General features: G+C 41.1%; 1 protein-coding gene across 1 annotated transcript in view; it reads right to left on the minus strand.

Annotated features, from left to right (window-relative positions):
• The window catches only part of WIPF3 (WAS/WASL interacting protein family member 3), a 36,880-nt gene extending 24,399 nt beyond the window's left edge, over positions 1-12,481 (minus strand). Inside the window, exon 1 of the mRNA XM_075745904.1 lies at positions 12,362-12,481. The gene's annotated coding sequence lies outside the window, so the exon portion shown is untranslated. The remainder of the gene's footprint in view (positions 1-12,361) is intronic.
• Between the last annotated feature and the right edge of the window lie 7,083 nt (positions 12,482-19,564).

Below are 19,564 nucleotides of genomic sequence, written 5' to 3' on the forward strand. Positions count from 1 at the left end.
ACCATGTGCATGGCAGCAGGAGGTAAAGCACACTGGAGGCGAGCAGCAGTGGGAGAAAGGAAACGGGAACCAGCTCCTGGTATTTAGAAGTCAATCTTGCATCTGAAATGCAATCAGTTGACTTTTCTATCTGCCTCTCTCACCAGTCCCAGACCCAGCACCCATTCCTCCAAGTGATGCAGCCAGAAACTGTGTGGCCATCTAGAATCCAAAATTCAGTGCATAGGAGGTGTTCACTTCACCATGTATCCCACTCCCCCATCCTGAATCCTCTTGTCCAGTGACACAGGAGAAGAATGTATTTTGGGGGGCTATAACCCATAACCCTTGAATGAAATATTGGAGACACCCTATAGCTTTTCTCCCATGCTGTTCTGAATCCTCTACAAGTGAACTATCTTTCAGAAAATTCTGCGTAGGTACCTTCCTTTGTCTCTTATCACAAATTCAGAGGCTCAATGTCCTGAACTTGGCATGCTTTTGTGTGCACAAATTCACATGGTTTTTTATACTGGTACTACTACAGTGTGAAGGTGATCACATCTACTACCTACACAATGAAGAAACATTTTCCACGTAAGGGTTCTATTTGTTCAAACGAGCTTTGGAAGCAGGAGTGCTGTCATTCACACAAGCAGACACTGATGGCAAAGACTGTAGATAAAGGCAGGCATCTTCAAACTAATTTGCATTAAAAAAATGGGCTCTTAAAATTTAGTCATAACTGCATGGTCTACACATTTGAATATGTAGGACTGGGTATGAGAACCTCTTTTGTACCACTGCCCCTATCTTACTTACACGGTTTGTATTTAAATAAAATTATGGAGAAGACTGCAACACTTTCAATATATCAACACAGATTACTTGAAGGCCTTTAGTCCTTGGTTCAAGGCTGTATTTCATTTGGCTCTTCCCCCGCCTCGTCAAGTTGCTTGTTAAAATATGGTTGGCAATTTCAGAAATAGCTTCAGAACATGCCAGGGTTACAGATTTGCACATTATAAGCGAAATAAATTCTGAATTAAAACCAAAAAAAGGAGTATCACATTGATCAGTTCTAGTGTCTGTTAAGAGCCAGACAGGAGGGAAATGCCAGGAAGGGTCCTTAAGGCACACGTGCCCTTTCTCCTCTCCTCCAAATACACATTTTTATAATTGGAAGAGAGGGATCTGAACTATCCCTGAGGGACAGAAATAAAAAGATACAGGTTAAAAAGTTGGCAATAGGTGGAGGGAACAAGCCTGTGTGTTTAGCCTTAGTTTTCTCAGGTAAAAAGTAATGCAAATCATCTCTTGACTTCCACATCACAAAACAGAATCAGGCCCAACAGTTGCAGAATTTATTGGAATAAAAAAAAATAATAAAAAAAAGAGAATCCCAAATCCTGCCTTTTCTAATTCACCTCCCTACCAAAGCAAGGTTGCACATTTTTTTTTTTAGTGCTTTCTGAAGTCTAATTTTAGGTGTCCCAAATAACGTGGCTTGTATTATTTCCCTTAGGAAGGTCTTTAACAGTCAAATAACTCTCGTAGTTCATATAGCCTGACACTCAGCCTAATTTCTCCTTTTCTAAAATTGATCCCATTTGAACTCCACTGCAGATGACTCTACCTTGTACCAGGCAAAACAGTTTCTCCTACCCCTCAGCATCAGCTTCATGAAATATAAGAATTATAATTCAGAAGTAGATTTACAAGGAATAATTATACTTTTTGAGCTGTTTTACTTCTCTTAGAAGTCATCTCATCAGTCAGTGAACATTATTACTGTTCTCTGATCTCAAAACAACTGGTCTTTTTTTGGGAAGGGTAGTTCTAAGATTGGTAGTTTCAGGTGTCACAGACTGTTCCTTGCTACTTCTCACACTGCTTGCTTGAATAGCAGCTGGGTTCAGGAAAGAACCGCAAATGCAGTCCTCAATATAGAACTCAAGGTCCAAATTTCTGAAGGCCCAAATAAAGTCTTCACACAGGCCTTCATTCTGAAGTGTCAGACAAGACAGAGTAGATGCAGATGTTTCTTCTTCATGAAGTGTTCTCAGCTCTGTGCTGGATTCACCTCCATTAAACTCAATATGTCTGCCTAAGCTTTTATGTAGATTTGGTCTCACCTTGCCCAGCCATCAGGCAGGTGTACACAAGCTCTGACCCAAAAGCATCCCAAAGGTCTCCTTCTAAAGTGTCGCTGCTCACATTAAGACCAAGTCCTGCTGAGAGCACAGAGCCACACAAACAACGCGGTTTTTTGCCGGTAGCTGACTCATCTCCTGCCACACTGATGCCCAGCAGAACCACCACAAGTCTGTCTGCAAAGGCTGTGCTGAGGTACCTTCACCCACCGTGGAAAGACAAGGTGTGGAACAGCTCTGACTTCAATTTGGAACAATGTCTAGAAGGGGAAAGGACAGAGGAAACAGATAACAACTACTTAAATGCACGTAACAGGCATTTATACACAAAAGTATTTCTTTGTCGCATTTATTTGTTTGGGGTTTTTGTTTTTGCTTTTATATGGCTATAGTCCTAAGGTCTTTAGGTGGTATACTTGTTAATATATTAACCACACAGTTGGAATTGAAAATGCAACCCTTTTAATCAATTTGGAGAAAGAACTGCAAAATAACTGATTCATTATTACTGGATTTGCAATCATTGCAACTGTGCACTCTGAGGTAAGTAATTCAGCTTTGGGGACATTTACAGATTTATTTTTTTTTGCTTCAAAGCGAAGGCTGGGATAGATATTTCACAGATGTGCAGGAAAGCTTATCTAATTTATTTTTATTTTCTTGATTAAATACTGAAGAAAAAAGTAGATCACAAACTGTTTTTAACTTTGTGATAAGCTTTTATATAATCAAATATAATTTCCTCATTAACTATACTGTTCTAAATTACAGCTTTGAAGTTCTTATATTTTAAAAGAAAACTTTAAGAATTTCAAAACTGCACAGGAGAAAGAGCATCTGCTCAACTTTCATGATCTGAAAAGTAGACAATGAGCCTAACTGTGCTGCCATTTGCTCCTGTCAAACACCACTGAAGAACAGCTGAAATCACTGCTACAAGCACAACACAGATCTGTTAAAGACAGTACAACACATGTAGAGGCAGAGAAAAGGAAAACCAGACAGTAGTAGACGTGTGTTATACAGATCAATTTTTTCTTCTGTCACTGTCACACAACTGGAAATGACTTGGAAAAAGCTTCTGTATGAAATGAACCAGTTTAGATTTTAAGTATAACAGAATCAAACTATGCAATTTTCAAGCACCAGATGCTACACTTGTTTCTACCATTTTCAGTGTGAATGACTTTGTGTGTTTAGAGAACAGAACAAGGAAGAATCGAGGTAGAGCCTCTGAGTATCCTCATAGTACCCTCTGCAAAATACTCCCATCCACAAAATACTTGATGGTCTCTGCTGTATCTGAGAGATTTAAGAGCAGTGCAGAAGCATGAAACTGTTACCTTCTTTTACAGCTCATGAGAAATGCAAACACTCATATACATATGTATCTTACTAGATATATTTTAAGACATTCACAGATATATTCCTACAGCTGACGAAGCAAACTCTAGCCTTTCACCATTTCCTAACAGACAGTACTTGGATTGCACATAACTTATACAAATTTCTGCTCTCAGTTGCCATTTATATCATTGCAGCTAAAGGCAGAATCTGGCTTTTTCATTTCCGTCGAAAGGTACAAACCTCAGGGATTCCTCCATTTAATATCCGATGAAACACTCTTAAGCATCATTTGTCTACACAGGGTCTGTGGGATTGTCTCACAGAATGTAACAGTATCCTGCATTTAAGCCAAGGAACATAAGTTCTCCCCAGTTTGGACTGTTTTCACAAGGCTCAAGGAAGCTAAGGGCTGCATCCCCTTTCTGCCTGAACAAACAGCATGACTCTTGTTCTGTCAGGATCCTGATAACACCGCAACAAACCGTCCAGGGCTGATTTAGCACAGATTACAGGAATTTGAAGATGCGTTGCTTCCATGTGTGCCGTGGGCAGACCTCTCTGCTGGGTTCCCTATGGTGCTGAGGCTAGAAATTAAAGTGCTATGTCTTGATAAACCTCCCTTCAGAGGCAAAGCTGCGCAGATGACTTCACGTCCCTATACATGACTATTTCAGGGTGTAGCTTCCTCTGCTCCGTGGGGATCTGCCATAGAAGACTAATTGCTGTAAGGGAGCAGAATAAGAGAATTTGTCATCCTCTTTTAAATAAGGAGTAAGAGAAAAGAGCGACACATAAGAAGAAATATATTACGCCTACTGTAGTGTCAACCCGAAGTGAAACAGTCCAAAGCCAAATGAGGTAAATTAGAAGCAATCAGGACTTGTGCAAAGACATAACTTTGCAAAGGAAACAATCTATACAAAGGGTTTCCTCTAAATATACTGTATCATCCACACAAAGACTGACACAGCGTATTTCATTGCTAGATATACAATGGTGAATTCGATACACAGTCATTAGCAAAGTTAATTATTGGCCTAAGCTAAATAAAGAAAGTGCAGCTCAGTGAAGTTCAAGGTCACTGGCACATTCTGAAGACAACTGTTTACTTTTATACTCCTCAAGAGTTCCACTGTGAACAGCACTTGACCTCTCTTAGTAGAGGCAATCTGGTGTTTCAAGTTAACACTTGCAAGTTTTGTGGTCTCTGCAGAGGAGTAAATGCTATGTTTTCACATAATTATTAATAATATATTTCTTTATAGTTATTAATCTATTTATTTACTACCATTGACATAATATAAAGAGAGAGATTTGAAAAGTATACCTATACACAGAATGGTTTCCACCAAAGGAATTCCTGAAGTTGTTTAATCAATTCCCCTAACAGAAGAAAGTTTTGCTTTCCAACTAAGTAGCTAGCATCAAATTAGAAAACCCAAACAAGGCAGTATTCAGCATCTTGCTTTTTTATATTTGCTATACACAGCTCAACAAATGTCTGTTTTCAAATGCCAGTCAAGTGAAAAGAATTTGCAAACATGGGTATCAGAAGACTACAGAACTTTCAAAATCTATGTCTCAATTCTAAAATTTTCACTTTCAACCACATGATGTTCCATCAAAGATCCTATTTTCGCAGCTGTACATCTTGGAAATACAAATGTATAGAAATCTGTATGCATGCCACGTCAGGCTGATAGCTATCAGCTTAAGAAACACAGTCTAACACTCGCAATGCAAGGAAAATAAATCTGGCAATTCAACATGAGCCATTCTTCCCAACGATAATACAGTATCAGTATCATGTCCCAGCACAGGTTGTTGCCACCGCATGCTGTAAGGAGAACTGTCTTTCATAAGGGATGTCAAAGGTGATGATGGCCTGGTCACCCGCAGGAATAAGCTGCCAGGGAAATCCTCACCTCAGAGAAAGAACGGGAAGCTTTGATCCTGATTTTCAGTGAGATTGTGATTACTTCATTTCCCTTCCAAATCTATTTTGAATGATAAAAAAGCTAGCCCTACTGTCCTGACAAATTAAAGCACAACTTCTGTCCATGCTTATACATTCTTACTTTCACGCTCTTAGCTGTCAATCTTGTTGAAACTGCTGCTCCATTTCAATGACATAGTTGATAACTTCATCTTAGATATTCTTTACAGCAGGGTAAGGCTTCCATACTTATAAGCAAAAGGTATACAAACACCTATGTTATGAAGGAAGCCCTGCTACACTACCATCATGTTGCATTTTTAGTATTTTAACTAATACAGTGTTCTGAAGTCAACAAAATGTAAAGTGTTCTTATTGCTCCTTAAGTGTCATAGCTGATACATTTATAAAACTTCCTATGTGCATAAAAGTGTAAATATGCTTTCTTCTACAAAAAATACCTGTTTTTAAAGGCAATGGACAAAACATCTAGCTCCAGACTGACATCCATTTACTCAGGACAATGATTTCATTTTATCCAAAGAACAACAAATGGCAAAGTCATTTCCAACTGTTAATTCCCTAAAAAATCCCTGACAAAAGATGTTTGGATTTGTAGGCCTAGTTCTGAATTGCTAGTAAAACGAAGTCCTCAGAAGAAACAATATGGGGTTTATTAAATTGGAGATTCAGTCCTTTGACTTAAAGGACTTCAGCTGCAATTCTTTGTGAAAGTCATTATATTCAGAGAGGACACGATTGGTATCTACCTGTACACATAGAACAAGCAATGAACAGTAGGAATCCAAAAATATTCAACTAACTTTACTGCCTGCTGAAGAAGGAAAGTAATTTGAGGGATTAAATGAAGATTTTTTTTAAGTTGTGTCTATTATAGACACAAAGTAGCAAAGTGGTTTTGTACAATTTTCCTTCTTTGAACAAGCAGATCAGAATCAGCTGCCAGAATCAGCTCCCACGATTACTTCCAGCACAGCCAGCATCTGCCACCATCAGACAAAGCAGGGCAAAGATGAGGACTCCCTCATTTCCACCAACTCTGGTGTCAAGTTTTATGCTGGTTTTGGTCTCTGGCCTTCACTTTTACCAGTCTGGATCTGGCTCTTCTCTTTCTTTACTTCCTTCTGTGAATGTTTCTCTCCTTTCCTAGTGGTTTACTAGTCTCTCCATTCACCCTCTCCACTTTCTTCTTTGTCTTTGTTCTTTTCACCACTGACCTCACCAGTTGCCTGCTGCCAACCCAAGGCAAGGCAAATGGAAACAATTCATTTAAAAGCTGTCCGCCCTGGGGAAAGAAACATTGCACATGGTGCAAAAGTAAATAACTCTGCATGACGATGGTAGAGGTTCGGTACAGGTTGCTTATACTGAGAAAATCAAAGGAAATGTAGAACTAGGCTGATTCGGCTCTGAAAAAAGGAAATGTGATTCTAGGAGGTACCAGGAGATATATCCTGTCTAGAGTTGGTAAGTATTAGTGCCAATGTACAAAGCCTCACATGACAGACATGACAGAAGACTGAAGTTTTTGAGAAAAACAACCAGGTAAAACAGTCCGGGCAAAGCAACCACAGTATACGCGTTCTGCAGCTATACTGGCCTTTGCAGCTCCTGGTACAGCTCGTTCAGAGCAAGCTCGGGTATCCCCACATGGCACTGCAGCATTTATCCTACTGCTGAGTCAATGTAAACTCATGATCACTTGATCCAAGAATATTTTGTACAATCCGCTTTTGCATAATTTCCTTGCTACTTAGTCATTTCAAGGCTAAAAAAGGCTTTCATTCTGCATTAAACGCCCTGTTGGGCCCCACATCTGTCACTCACACAGCACACTACAGACATAGTCTCCATCCCCTCTGTCAATTACTACTCCATCTCTTATTAATTTTTATGCTGAATCTTCCTTTGTTTTCAGTAGAAGTGAGGTCAGTTCTTTAGGATATGATTCTGAAAATACTCAAGCAAATACAAGCTGCAGTAACACAAGTAACATCACTAATGTGCGTTAAGCCGTTTGTGCTCGCACAACTGATCAATTGAACCAACCTTCTGTCCAGATCCTAGGCAGAATTTCACAGGTATTTTTGCAGTGATTCACACATCCCCAGGAGGAGCAAACATCCTTTCTGAAAAGAAGTTGCTAAAAACCCAGTCTGTTTTCCCGGTACATAAGTGTGGCTTGCCTTTTCTGCACCTCATGATTTTCTTTACGTGTCTACTCAACTAACACAGCAGATTTATAGATTTTGTATTTTTTTTTTCTTCTTTAGCATACAACAAAAGTGTAACTGTCTTGGACAAAAGCCCAAAACCTGCCAGGACTATCTTCTATGCAGTCAATAGCGCTGGTGCATGTACATTTTTCACTGCACAAAACTATGCCAGTTAGAAAAGCAGTAACATAATACCTTTCAAACAACAGGGTAAGAAGGAGGAATAAAAGATCCCAAGACCTCCTTTGTGATCCAGTACCATATTCTGCTCTCCTTTTTTTCCTTTGTTGTTCCTTATAATGAAAAGAGTAAAACATGATACAGTAACTAGAAGAAGTTAAATGGTACAGCAGTCATTTACAGACCTCCGTATAGCTCATGAAAGGGTCCAACACAAAGGGGTTACTATCTCTAAACCCATTCATTCACTTTGTTCATCTAGAAGGAAGCATTTTACCACTATCCTATGAATCAAGCTGAAGCACTGTAATTTCTACCCATCACTTTGGTTTATCAAGGGAGACATTCCAATTTCCAGCAGTGTAAACGAAGGATACAGCATATCCGTTACATAGAGGCTGCAGAGCAGACACAGGAGGTAGGTTTCTCAGACATTTGTAAAAGCAACATCAAGACTGAGCAAGTGGTCTTCTGCTGAATTTTCTGTTCTTATGTTTAGTGAACTTTATCTTGTAGAGACCTTTGGTGCAGTTTTCCTCTGCTTTTCACTTGGTATTATCACTTACACCGTAGCTACAGTATAGCTGGGTTGTTGCTCTGCTCTGCCTGGGCTGGCTACAAAACGACACCCTTCTCATCACAGAGGGTTATCTATCTATTCATAACCGTGGCAAAAGTTGACACAGGGTCAATGCAAAGAAGAATCAGGCTTGCCATGAAGGATTTTATTTGAGATACATATTTCTGGTAGTCTAAAGGAAATCCATTTCAGCTGTTGTCTGAATTACCAAGGCATGAAAACACACTTTTCGCACCTGATGAAAATCCTTCAGTTGTTTCACGTACGTTCAAAGCAATCCAAAGGCAGCTTTACAGCTGTCACGTATGTAACATTGAATGAATCTACTCGACGACACTCAGAAATCAAATTAAAGTAGGCATATTCAAAAGAATACAATTTTGTGTAAAAATACACTCTTTTTCCTCTCTGATTTGGAAGCCCCAAGGACATTTTTTTCTGTTTGCAGTATAGCACTGTTTACATCACCGTGGCTATGAAGCCACTGGACAACCCTGACGCAGAATGACCATAGATGTTGTGAACTCCCATTGAGGTGTTGCTGCTATAAGCCAATTTTCAGAAAGTTTCAGTCCTTCAAAGAGAGTAACTACCCTGTGTAAGAGCACAGACTAATTGAGGAAGATCTGTAAGAATAGTGGTAAAGGCATTCCAGAAAGCTATACCTCAAAACCTGCATAGCAATCACTAGTAACTCAGTGTAAGGTTAGGACTGAAAACTCTTAAAAGAATAAATAATTTATTGGATATTATAGTTGATTATTATGTTTATTTAGATACTAATTTTACATATACTCTGAAGAAGCTAGGATTCTTTATTCTGGCACAACAGAGCCTAGTATCATTTTCCCAAAGCAGCTTCAACTTTTCATCTGTGATGCCATTTATTAGACCTTAAAATGAATGGCATTAAATACCCACATAATAATGCAGCAGAAGCTCACATGCATCCAGGATCAGTAACTTATGGAAGTCAAGGGTAACAGAGCTGAACTGAGCTAGTCCAGTCTCACCTACTTTTGATAACTGAACAGAACTTGTCCCAGTCCCTGAGCACAGGGAAGAAAAGCCTCCACAGAAGCAGATGCTTCTGAAAAATCATGTAATTCTTATAAGTGAGTTATGACTAACAAACACACAAAGATATTCGATGCCAATCCTTTTACTGCTCTGCTTCTCTTTGGAGCTAGAATATTTTTAAATATTAATATTAGCTATTTAATATTTAATATAATATTTATTTTAGATATAAAATAGTAAATCATGTTATTAAACTTCAGAGCTTTTAACATCTATCTCTTAAAATGTGCAAATATTTTTCTATTTGTTATGACTAAGATATTGTTTTCAGTTCACGGTCTTCTTTTCAGAGCACAATGAATTTCTCAAAATACTGACCTCATCAACCAAAAAAAAATTCTTTTTAAGCATAAAGAGCATCTCTCAGGACCTAAGCTATGTTCTGTTAGGACATTCAGTAAACACTGTTGACTTTTATGGTATGATTACTGAGATGCAACACTGCTATGCTTTGATTTACTGTTTTAAAAAAACGTCTAAATACTTTTTGCAAATTCATATTTAGTAGTCATTATGTACACAATCCTAGCATGGCCCTTCCTGATGTAGTACAGTAATAGAAATTGAGATGCTACAGGATCTTTATTTACATTTCCTTTTGGGGGAGCCGATGAAGAGAGAGGAAAAAAAAAAAAAAGGAGGGAGTTGCTTTGTATTATACTATATGATTTGATAGGTACAGTCATATGTTGCTCTTTCCAGCGCAGCACAATCACAGAATCAGAATCTCAAGTGTGTATCAATGATTTTCAGAAACTAGCAATGACTTGAACATTGCACCTAATGAATTAAGCTTTGCATCTGCCCCTAAGCAACCAAAGTCGGTATACAAAGCTGACCAGACTATTTATACACTGCCTTCATAAAATGTATATCCTCAATTTTTAAAAAAGGAAAGTTTCATACTTATATTGCAAGCTGGTACAGGGACCTGCACTTTTGTATGCTACTTAGCCTACTGGAGCCTCAATCTTAATAAGATGTTGTAGATAATACTTTAAAAAAAAATGTTTAATAGCAAGGTTACCGTAACATCAAGAGGAGTTGCCTGCTGGTTGCTAACCCCTACTCCTTTCCAGGACCTCCTACAGGAGAAGATCAGCTCCCATAGAATTTCTTTCTGGTTGTAAGTCTAACCCACATTTTGTCATCATCATCTACAGCAAAACACCCAAAGCATTCCATCAGTGAAACAAAACACACTTACAAAATCCTCTTCGTCAGTCCCACACTGAGCTTCTTGTATGTTATCTCGTACATGGAAGCTGGTAACTGATGACAAAGCGGACTCTTTCTGCCTCATGTTGGGTGATGTCCCTTACAAGCCGTGGGTGGCAGCAGTGTCTGCACAGCCTGCACATTCCAGCTGGGACAGATACTCTTTTGGGTCACAGGTCCACACAGCGAACGGGAACCAGCCTCACACACACATACCTAACAAGTGTCTCAGCTTGGACTGCCATCATGGAATAAAGTTGTATTCGTTTCCCTGATCATCTACCCTGTGCCTTGTTTTTCAGTACAAAGGATGCAAACGGAAGATTTTTAGCAATGATTATACAAACACACATCGTTAAATAAACGGGAGTTTGTGCTGGATATATGGATGGAGAAACTGAAAATACTGATTGTATCATGAAGCAGTTCAACAATTCTATTCATGCAGCATGCACAGTAACAGGTATCACTGTTATCACAATTTCAGCAATATTTCACTGTCTGAATCAGCAGAAGCACTTGCAAATTTTATCCCATACATCCACACTGTCCCAAGACCATTCTGTGTTGAAATCATCAACCTTCATCTCATATCTCAGTGTCTTCTCTAATTCAGATTTATTCTGCTACCTTTCAGAAATCTCGCTTAGTAATATTCCACTTGCAGTAACAAACAAAAAAGAAGGCACGCTGGCCTGATGTGTCCCTCCCATTCCTAAAACTCCTGAACTTCGTGACCAACGCACACACCCTTCCTCCACGGGCAGAGGCACGAGCTGTGACATAACCTACCACTGCTGTGCCTTTGCAAACTCAACCGCATCCTAAGAATAATAACAAAAAAACCTCTTGCTACCCTCTACCTGCACGTGCACTGTCACTCTATATTAGCACAGACTGATGCACAAGTGACAAGATTTTAGTTGTTTTACCCGTGTTAATTATTATTAAATAATAAACCTTTAAAGCGTCTTTCTAACACCTCTCCAGCACTCCCTCTGCAATAAGTACACAAGCATTAACCACACGGTAGCTTTGACTGTTACTCAGCCCCCCTTTTCCCAACTGACCTATTCTAGCACATCTATTTCAAGGGGAAAACTAAGAAAAAACTTCTTCCTATCCACCGCCGCCTGAGAACTGCCCGTTTTCCTTTACTTGGAAAAACAGCAGAGCAGCACCACGCAAACCCTGTACCTAACACGCAGCCACGCTTTCTCCACCGCTGCGAGTAACTACATCCCCGTCAGGCTCGGCTATCCCCGTCACCCCCGCGTCCTCCCTGGCCCGGCGGCCGGACGCTGAGCGGGGCCGGGTCCTGCCCGGAGGGACCGCGGGGGAGCGCGGCGGGGGCGCGGCGGTGTCCGGCCGCTGCCGCGGGGCCGGTTACGAGCCGCGTCAGCAAGTTTGTCCGCGGAGTTGTCTCGGCCCCCGCGGAGCCGGGGGGAGCTCCGGGCTTCGGGCCGCCTCACCCACCGCAGCCCCCGGCCCCAGCGGCCAGGGGAAGCGGCCGCCTCACCCTCGGGGCCTCGGGGCCCCGGCCCCACACCCCCCCCCCAGCCTCCGGCTGACTGAGGCTGCGAGGCGGGTCGGAGGCACCGGTCATCCCCCAGCCCCAGCAGCCCCAGCGCTGCGCCCACTCCGCGCCCACCTGCTCGGCGTCGGTGCCGGCGTCGGTGCCGCTGGGGCCGGGGCCGGGGCCGGAGCGGCGCGGCGCGCTCCTCCCCGGGCAGAGGGCGCCAGGTACGGCGGCCGCCCGCCCCCCCTCAGGGGAGGTGGGAGTTGGCTGGGAGGCGGGGGGAAGGAGCGAGAGGGAGATCCCGGCCCCCAGGGGGATTTTTTTTTTTTTTTTTTAAAGTAGTAATCTAACATACACTTCCCCGCGCGGGAGACGAACTGGATGTGAGCGGGGGGCAGGTGAGCGCCGGCCGAATCCGGCCGGTTGTGCCGCCCACGGCCCCACAGCGCCGGGTGCCGCCGCGCCACGCCGGCCCCGGGCGGCAGCGCGGCCCTTGGCCCCGGGCCTGGCGCCTGGCTCCGCGGGGCTGTTCCGGCGGGAGCAGGCGCTGCGCGGGCAGTCGCCCGCCGGCCCCATTTTCCATCCCCGCGCTTTGAAGCACACATAAGGGTGAAGTCCAGCTGCAGCCCGGCACGCCATCGCACCAGCGGGTGCCTTGGCAGAGCTACTTATTTTTTAAAGCCCACGTGGAAGCCAAAATGCTACCCCGTGCACGGAGAAAAGATGCCACTATGCAGACCCCCTGCCAAAAGGCTGTCAACCTGCCGAACCGCTTCTGCCCAGCAGCCTCGTGAGGGCCTGCGCTTGGAGCTGCTGGGTGCCCTCGTTTTTTGTGCCCCAGATTGTGCACTGGAAGCATCTAAAAAAAAAATAATTACAAAAAAAATTGTTCTCCCGGATTTTTTTCAAGGCAGTTTGCAGATAGAAATGTTATAACCTTGCCCTAGCTAGCCTTCCTTGATCCTGCGGAGTTGCTGCCGAGTGGCTTCCCAGCCAGCTGGAGGAACGAGGCACTCCTGTTTTGTCATGCGGCGAACGCTGCAGGAATGAGGATGCCACTGAATGACGTATCATAGCGCGGGTTCTTGACTGCCCGGTGGCCTTCAGGTGGTGCTTTCAGGTGGCTGAGAGGCAGGCCCACCTTCTCTGGATTTCTCTGGGAAACCTGTTTTGTTGTAGAAATGCCAAATCAAGTTTTTCATTGCCTTGCTTGATTATGAAGTATTCTGGGGAAATCAGTGTTGCTTGGGTCTGGATGACAGCAATATCAGCCTCTGAGACTGGTGGAAAGTCACCGACAAGCTGTAGCACCGCTGCTTATCAGGGCGGGGGCACGAAAATCCATGCTCTGGATCTCTCTGGCCTGTCTGTCTAGGGGTGTGAGCTTGATTTATTATTCTGAAAATATCCTCCTGATTGCTTGTCAGACTAAATAATTCTCAGTCCTAAGTATCTGCCCCAGTTGCTTCCACAGCAGTCAGGGAGCTCTAAACCCATTTCCAGCTAGTCACTAGTTTGAATTTCAAAGCACAAAATAAAGCCAAGAGTGCCATAGTAGTGCCCCAGAAAAATAAAAATGTAAGCATTTACTTTAATATATATATATATAAAATGCCACACTTGAAAGTAGCTTTCATTATTCATGCAACTTAATCTCAGCTGAGATTTAGGGTTAGATTGCTAATGCTGCAATGGACTTTGTCCACTTTGGTTTAGATCAAGAAGGACCTTAAGAGGAACAAACTGCAAGAGTGCAGGAAAAAAATTGGTTTCCTCCTGTTCCTATGACCTTTCTTGCACTTCCCAATGAGGTCCACACAATGACAGCAGAATTTGTACAGTGCAACAGTGACCGTTTCCACCTATGCAGCTGAACTGACTTGGTATGAAGTTTATGCACTGGCCTAGTCTGAAACAATCAACTTTACCCGTGGTACATAGTTCGCATACATTTAATACGCTGAAGTACATAATACTTGCCTCTTGGCTAGTGGTAGCTGGTTACAGAAACCTGTTGCGCGTTAGAGTTTTTTAAAAGAGTCCTACTGGACTGTATGCCTAGGAATTATTAAAGTCTCCTCCTTCTGATTTGTCTTTGAGAGACATAGGTGAAAAGGAAAGAAGGACTCCCTCTCCAATGAGGAGTGCTGCTGAATCGGAATGACGGCACTTCTGGAGCACACGGTGGTAGTGGAAGAAGACAAAGACTTCCCTACAAACTGCAAGGAGCTTTGTGAAGGCTAGTGCACTGAAACCCCCTTTTTTTTCTGGTTCCCCACATGAAATCCTCATCCTCACAGCTGCATCCAAGATCACAGAAAAAGCAATGCAGCAGGGACAAAATTGGCCCCAAATCATTGTATAGGATGTGCCTTTCCTGGGTTTTATTATCTACCAATTTAAGATTATTCGAAGCGTTTCAAATATAAAAAACTTGCCTCAAACATATTTGTAGCTAACACTGATGTGTTTTACAAAACATAGCCATAAATACAAGTTTATTTTCCATACATTCCGTCTGCGTAACTATTAAAAATTTATGCTGTATACTGAAATTATATTTTTACTCTTCACAAATTAATTTTTTACATGGATCAAACAATATATCCATTTCTCCAGAAAAGGAGAACCTCTGCATTGGTCCTAGACTCAGGCTACTGGTGCGACATTCTCTGTGGTTCCTTGGTGCCATGTTGCAGGCAACTGCAAGGTTTATTTTGGGTTTCGCCACAGGTTGGGAACATGTCTCAGGTCAGTCTGGGGAGTGCTTTCTGAATGGCTGTGCTGAGCAACATAACAGCCTCAGTTGTTCATCTTTTTATTCCAGCACAGACAGCTGCTATACCCATTATTTTTGTCCTGCATTTCCTTCCCCTGCTGTATCTTGCACTGCTGAACCCCAGCTCATACCTTCACCCTTGACAGCCTAAATGAGAAATTTTTCACCCTTCCATTTCTGGTTCTAGCCCTTCTGTGAAAAGCCAAATTCGTTATGAGCCTATAATTTCTAAGAGATTACCAATGTGTTGTCTAACAAGAGTACGAATGAATGAATGGCAGGATAAACTTAATCTAAAACAGGAGGAAGCTGAATCTCTGTCCTCTATACTGAAAAGCCATGATCATTAAAGACAGGAGAGATGCGAATGGCCTGTGGTGACCTGCCATAGCGCGTGGTGGGTGAGTGATGCTTTGTAGCAAGAGAAATTTCATTTTGATTCATTTGCTTTTGCTACAAACAAATGAAAGGAAAATTAAATTTTAAAATGCATATTACTTAATTGAAGATTCCTCCCGTTCATAACTTGTTCAATACTAGACGATAATTATTCTTAGCAAATATATCATTGATTATTTCTTTAAAAATCTTTCTAAGCTATGAGCATGTTTATGACACTGTCATCTTCAAGACTCCCCAAAATCCCACAGAAGAAAATGAAAAATACCTGAAATAAATGAAACCATTTAAGAGGAGATAAAGACTGTCCCAAACAGAGGAAAAAGAACCAGATCTCTTATTTTGAGTAGAACAATCTGGGATGCTTCACTGGTATGCATCAACATAAATAGTTTTCGAAGAAAGTACTTATATTTATCAAAAGTACTTGTACTTTTTTCCCCTCCGGACAATATAAGAAAAAGCTGAAAATCTTCATTCCCTTACAACATTTGTACCTTTGTATTTTGAATAAGAAGCACATGTAAAACTTTCCAGTCACCACTAGGCATAAGCAACACATTATTTAACCTTAAAGTAAAAAAAAATTACTTTAAACTTTGATCAAGGCTACATATATCTGTCAGAAAATATGGATTGGTTTATATTTGTCATTATTTATGCATAATTTTTAAGACAAAACAAAAATACCTATAGGTCGAAGCATTTGTGCATAATTGAGAAAATAGGTTTTGCATAAAAATGCATGACACTTAACAGCTTAAGAACAGAAATAAAAGAAGTTTCTTGCTTTTAGCATGCCATTTGATTACACTTCTGAATAGCTTTCAACACTTGAAAATTCTGTTACAATAATAGTCTCAGCCATTGTGTTTGATGACTTTGTTAGCTCTAATTCCACAATTATAGAGAAACATTCCCATGTATGAAGAGAGATATTCCCATATATTTGTCTCCAGTATTGATCTTTTCCTTGTTATCTGTACAAACTCTGTCTTTTCCATAGACGGTTAATAATAACTCAAAACTTTAATTTTGCTCTAATACATTTTAGTAAGAAATTCCTAAAAGTGACTGAGTTGCTTGTTACAGAACAATGGAGCGATGTTTACAAATGCAATTCAGACTGCAATACTGAGGAAAGCTGTAGACAAATAATTAGTAGGGATGATTTCCCTAGAGGGGGATATTAGTGTTTACTTTTTTTCTGTGTTTTCAATCCATATCCTAAACCCTTACTCCTGGTCTTGTTGAGCAAGCTGTTGCTGAGTTCATTGGAAATGATGTCTAAGTACATTCAGGCTCATAGTAAATAATTAGTACCTAATGTCAATTTCTTCCACTAATTGTATTTCTTCTGCTTATTTCTGTTTGTGCTGTGGGATGTCTTAAAAAGTATCTATTAGTAAAAAAGCTTTGGATTTTCTTCAGTGCTTGGTTCTGCCATTCATTTTCTGCACGACCTCTGTGAAAGTACTTAATCGCTCTTAATAGCATGAGTGGAACAAGAATGCATTCATTAATATTTGTGAGGCTGCCAGATACTACGCTGTGGCAAGCATTTACAGTACCTTAAAAAAATCATAATTGCACTATCCAGCTGGTTAATGTTTATCCAGTTACTGAACAGCTAAACAAAAAGCAGAGAGGCAGACCTACTGTTCGCTCTCCATCGGTATTGAATTTGAAAGGAATTTTTCCATGTTAAAGCTGTAGAATTAGGCAGTAGATGAAATACCATTAGCAGGCCTCTGTAGAGAATAATGAGCTGAAAGCATGCCCGCTGCTAGTCTGCAATTAGGGTGAAAAGTGAAATACAGCAAGAATCAGAATACCATTTTGAATCTCACTTTTCAGAGTATAACCTTTTCATCCCCACCAGGGGGAGTGTACTTGAAGATAATAATTAGTAGGCATAAATAGTGTGTTTGAAGAGGATGGTTTCCTTTGCCACTTTCTTGAAATAGAAAGGTACTTTGTGGTCTTTGCGAGCATTTCCCCCCCCCCCCCCCAAAATTCCTTTTGCTTTAGCAAATCACATTATGGCAAAGAGGCAGCATGAATGTTTAAAGATTTAGCTCAGAGTTTACCTAGAACAGGATGCTAAACAGCAAATGAAAGTCTCCTACATAATGGCATACACAGTTATTAATGCTGCACATGCAGCTTAGGTATTAGCGTAGTCAAAGAGAGGTGGGAGTCTGTATCTGTTCTTCTTGGGTGCAAGTGCCAAGGTAGTTCCTACTGCTCCTGACAGTAACCCGGGCATAACTGACTATTCTCAGCAAATTATTGTACTCCCCTTATACTTTGCCTCTGGACAGCCCCCCTTCTCTGTCTAGTTCACCACCAGTCAAACCTGAAATACTGTTCAACTCCGTAGTTCTTAAAATGAAGGTCATATAGAGGGACCAGTCTGTGTTGTTGGATAGCAGGAGATGGGCAGGCAGCAGGTCTCATGATTTGTTTGCATAAGCAAATTTGCAGCTTTAGCATGTGGATATATTATTGTAAATCCTTCAGATTTTCTTTGCAATAATAATTTGGCCCTCTGTGTCTAAAGAAAGATACAGCCTCATTTGAAACCAAGTTTTGAACTTACTGTTAGTAAATGCCTATTCAGCTTTTCAGCACTTTACAATAAAATCTGACATTATTTCACAGTCTGCTGCATATGAAAAATATTCATGTAAGTCCTGTTGGAACAAACGGATTCACGCATATTCTTTACAAGTGGTGATATCAACATTTTTATGCATGTTTAAAGGCATTTTTCTCTTTGAAATGTAGTTGATATCTGTCCCAGCCAGTGAAAGCACTTAAAAGTGCTTTAGACTCATTGTAGGGATCTGAAGAAGGGAGTGCCCTCTGCTGCGCTATATGCAGATGGGAGTTTCAATCAAATTGTTAAAGGGGAAAGATTACATTTGAAGCACTATCATCAAATTCACTGTCCATATTCTCAGCAGCAGTTACCGACATTGTCACTGTCTGGTTTTGCCTAAAGTGACATTATTATTGTCAGTCATTCAATGACATAAAATTCAATAATAATTTATTGTCATGGACTACTTCTAAGTGGAGAATTTCTTCTAAGTACATATGAAGCAAATGATACAGGTTATGGTGTGACATTCAGGCACTATTACTAGCTACAATAAGGCAGGGCTGAAAAAAATTATAATGGATAATTTCAGGAGGAATGACTGGCGAGGGGGAAATAAATGAGAATCGTTGAGAGTAGAATGCGCATCTTATAAAACGGAAAAACAGTAGTCACAAACCATGAGCCAGAGAGAATTTTACAGCTGGGAATACAATGCTGGGAAGCTGCTGCCACTGGCCTGGGCAGCTCATCGGAAAGGCACTGCCTCCACAGAAGGAAGTGTGTTGCAGTGGTGAGGAGAGCAGGAGAAACAAGCCCGCTGAGCACCAGAGTGCAGAAATGCTGCTGGATTGGAGTCTCAAACAGATAGGGCATCTCTAGATGCTCCTGGGAGGAACTCGAGTGGTTTCCCTTGTGTTTATGTGGTTGCTGAGGGCACCAGGCTGGAGGCAGCTATTGGGAAGAAGATTGTTGGGAAAGGAAGGCAATCAGATAAGCAGATGGAGGGAAGGAAGAGCTTCTGTTTGTGATATTCATTGCTTACTCTCCTTGCTCTGTAGTTGTATCCCTTTCAGACCGGACTTTCAAAGTACAGAGCTAGCAGAAAAATGGAAATGAGGAAATAATAGCAAATATCTATGACCAAAAGTATCTCTCTCCCACACCAATCTTGAGCTCAGTTGTGCTGTAGAAAGTGCGGGAAGCACAGAGATCAGTATAGAATAGTGCACTGCACGTTGGTTTTTGTTTTTTTTTTTTCATAAAACCCTTTAGAAAGTCTTCAGAAAAGGTGTTCAAGGCCTCACGTGTGGCAGGAGCAGTGTAAATTTTACTGAAATTTTTATCTCACTACAATTGTTTGCAGAATAAAACTTGACAACATATTGCCAATAAGCATCAAAAGGAGAGGACTGGATTCTCCTCCTCATTCTCTTTCTCCTGTAATCTTTTTTTTTTTTCATTCCTTTCTCTTTTTTTCTCTTTTTTGTTTTAATCTTTTTTTTTTCTATTTATGGCAAACTGACACGATAATTTCTGGGAGTTGGTGGTG

This window comes from Balearica regulorum, chromosome 2, assembly GCF_011004875.1.
Source record: "Balearica regulorum gibbericeps isolate bBalReg1 chromosome 2, bBalReg1.pri, whole genome shotgun sequence".
Lineage (NCBI taxonomy): Eukaryota > Metazoa > Chordata > Aves > Gruiformes > Gruidae > Balearica > Balearica regulorum.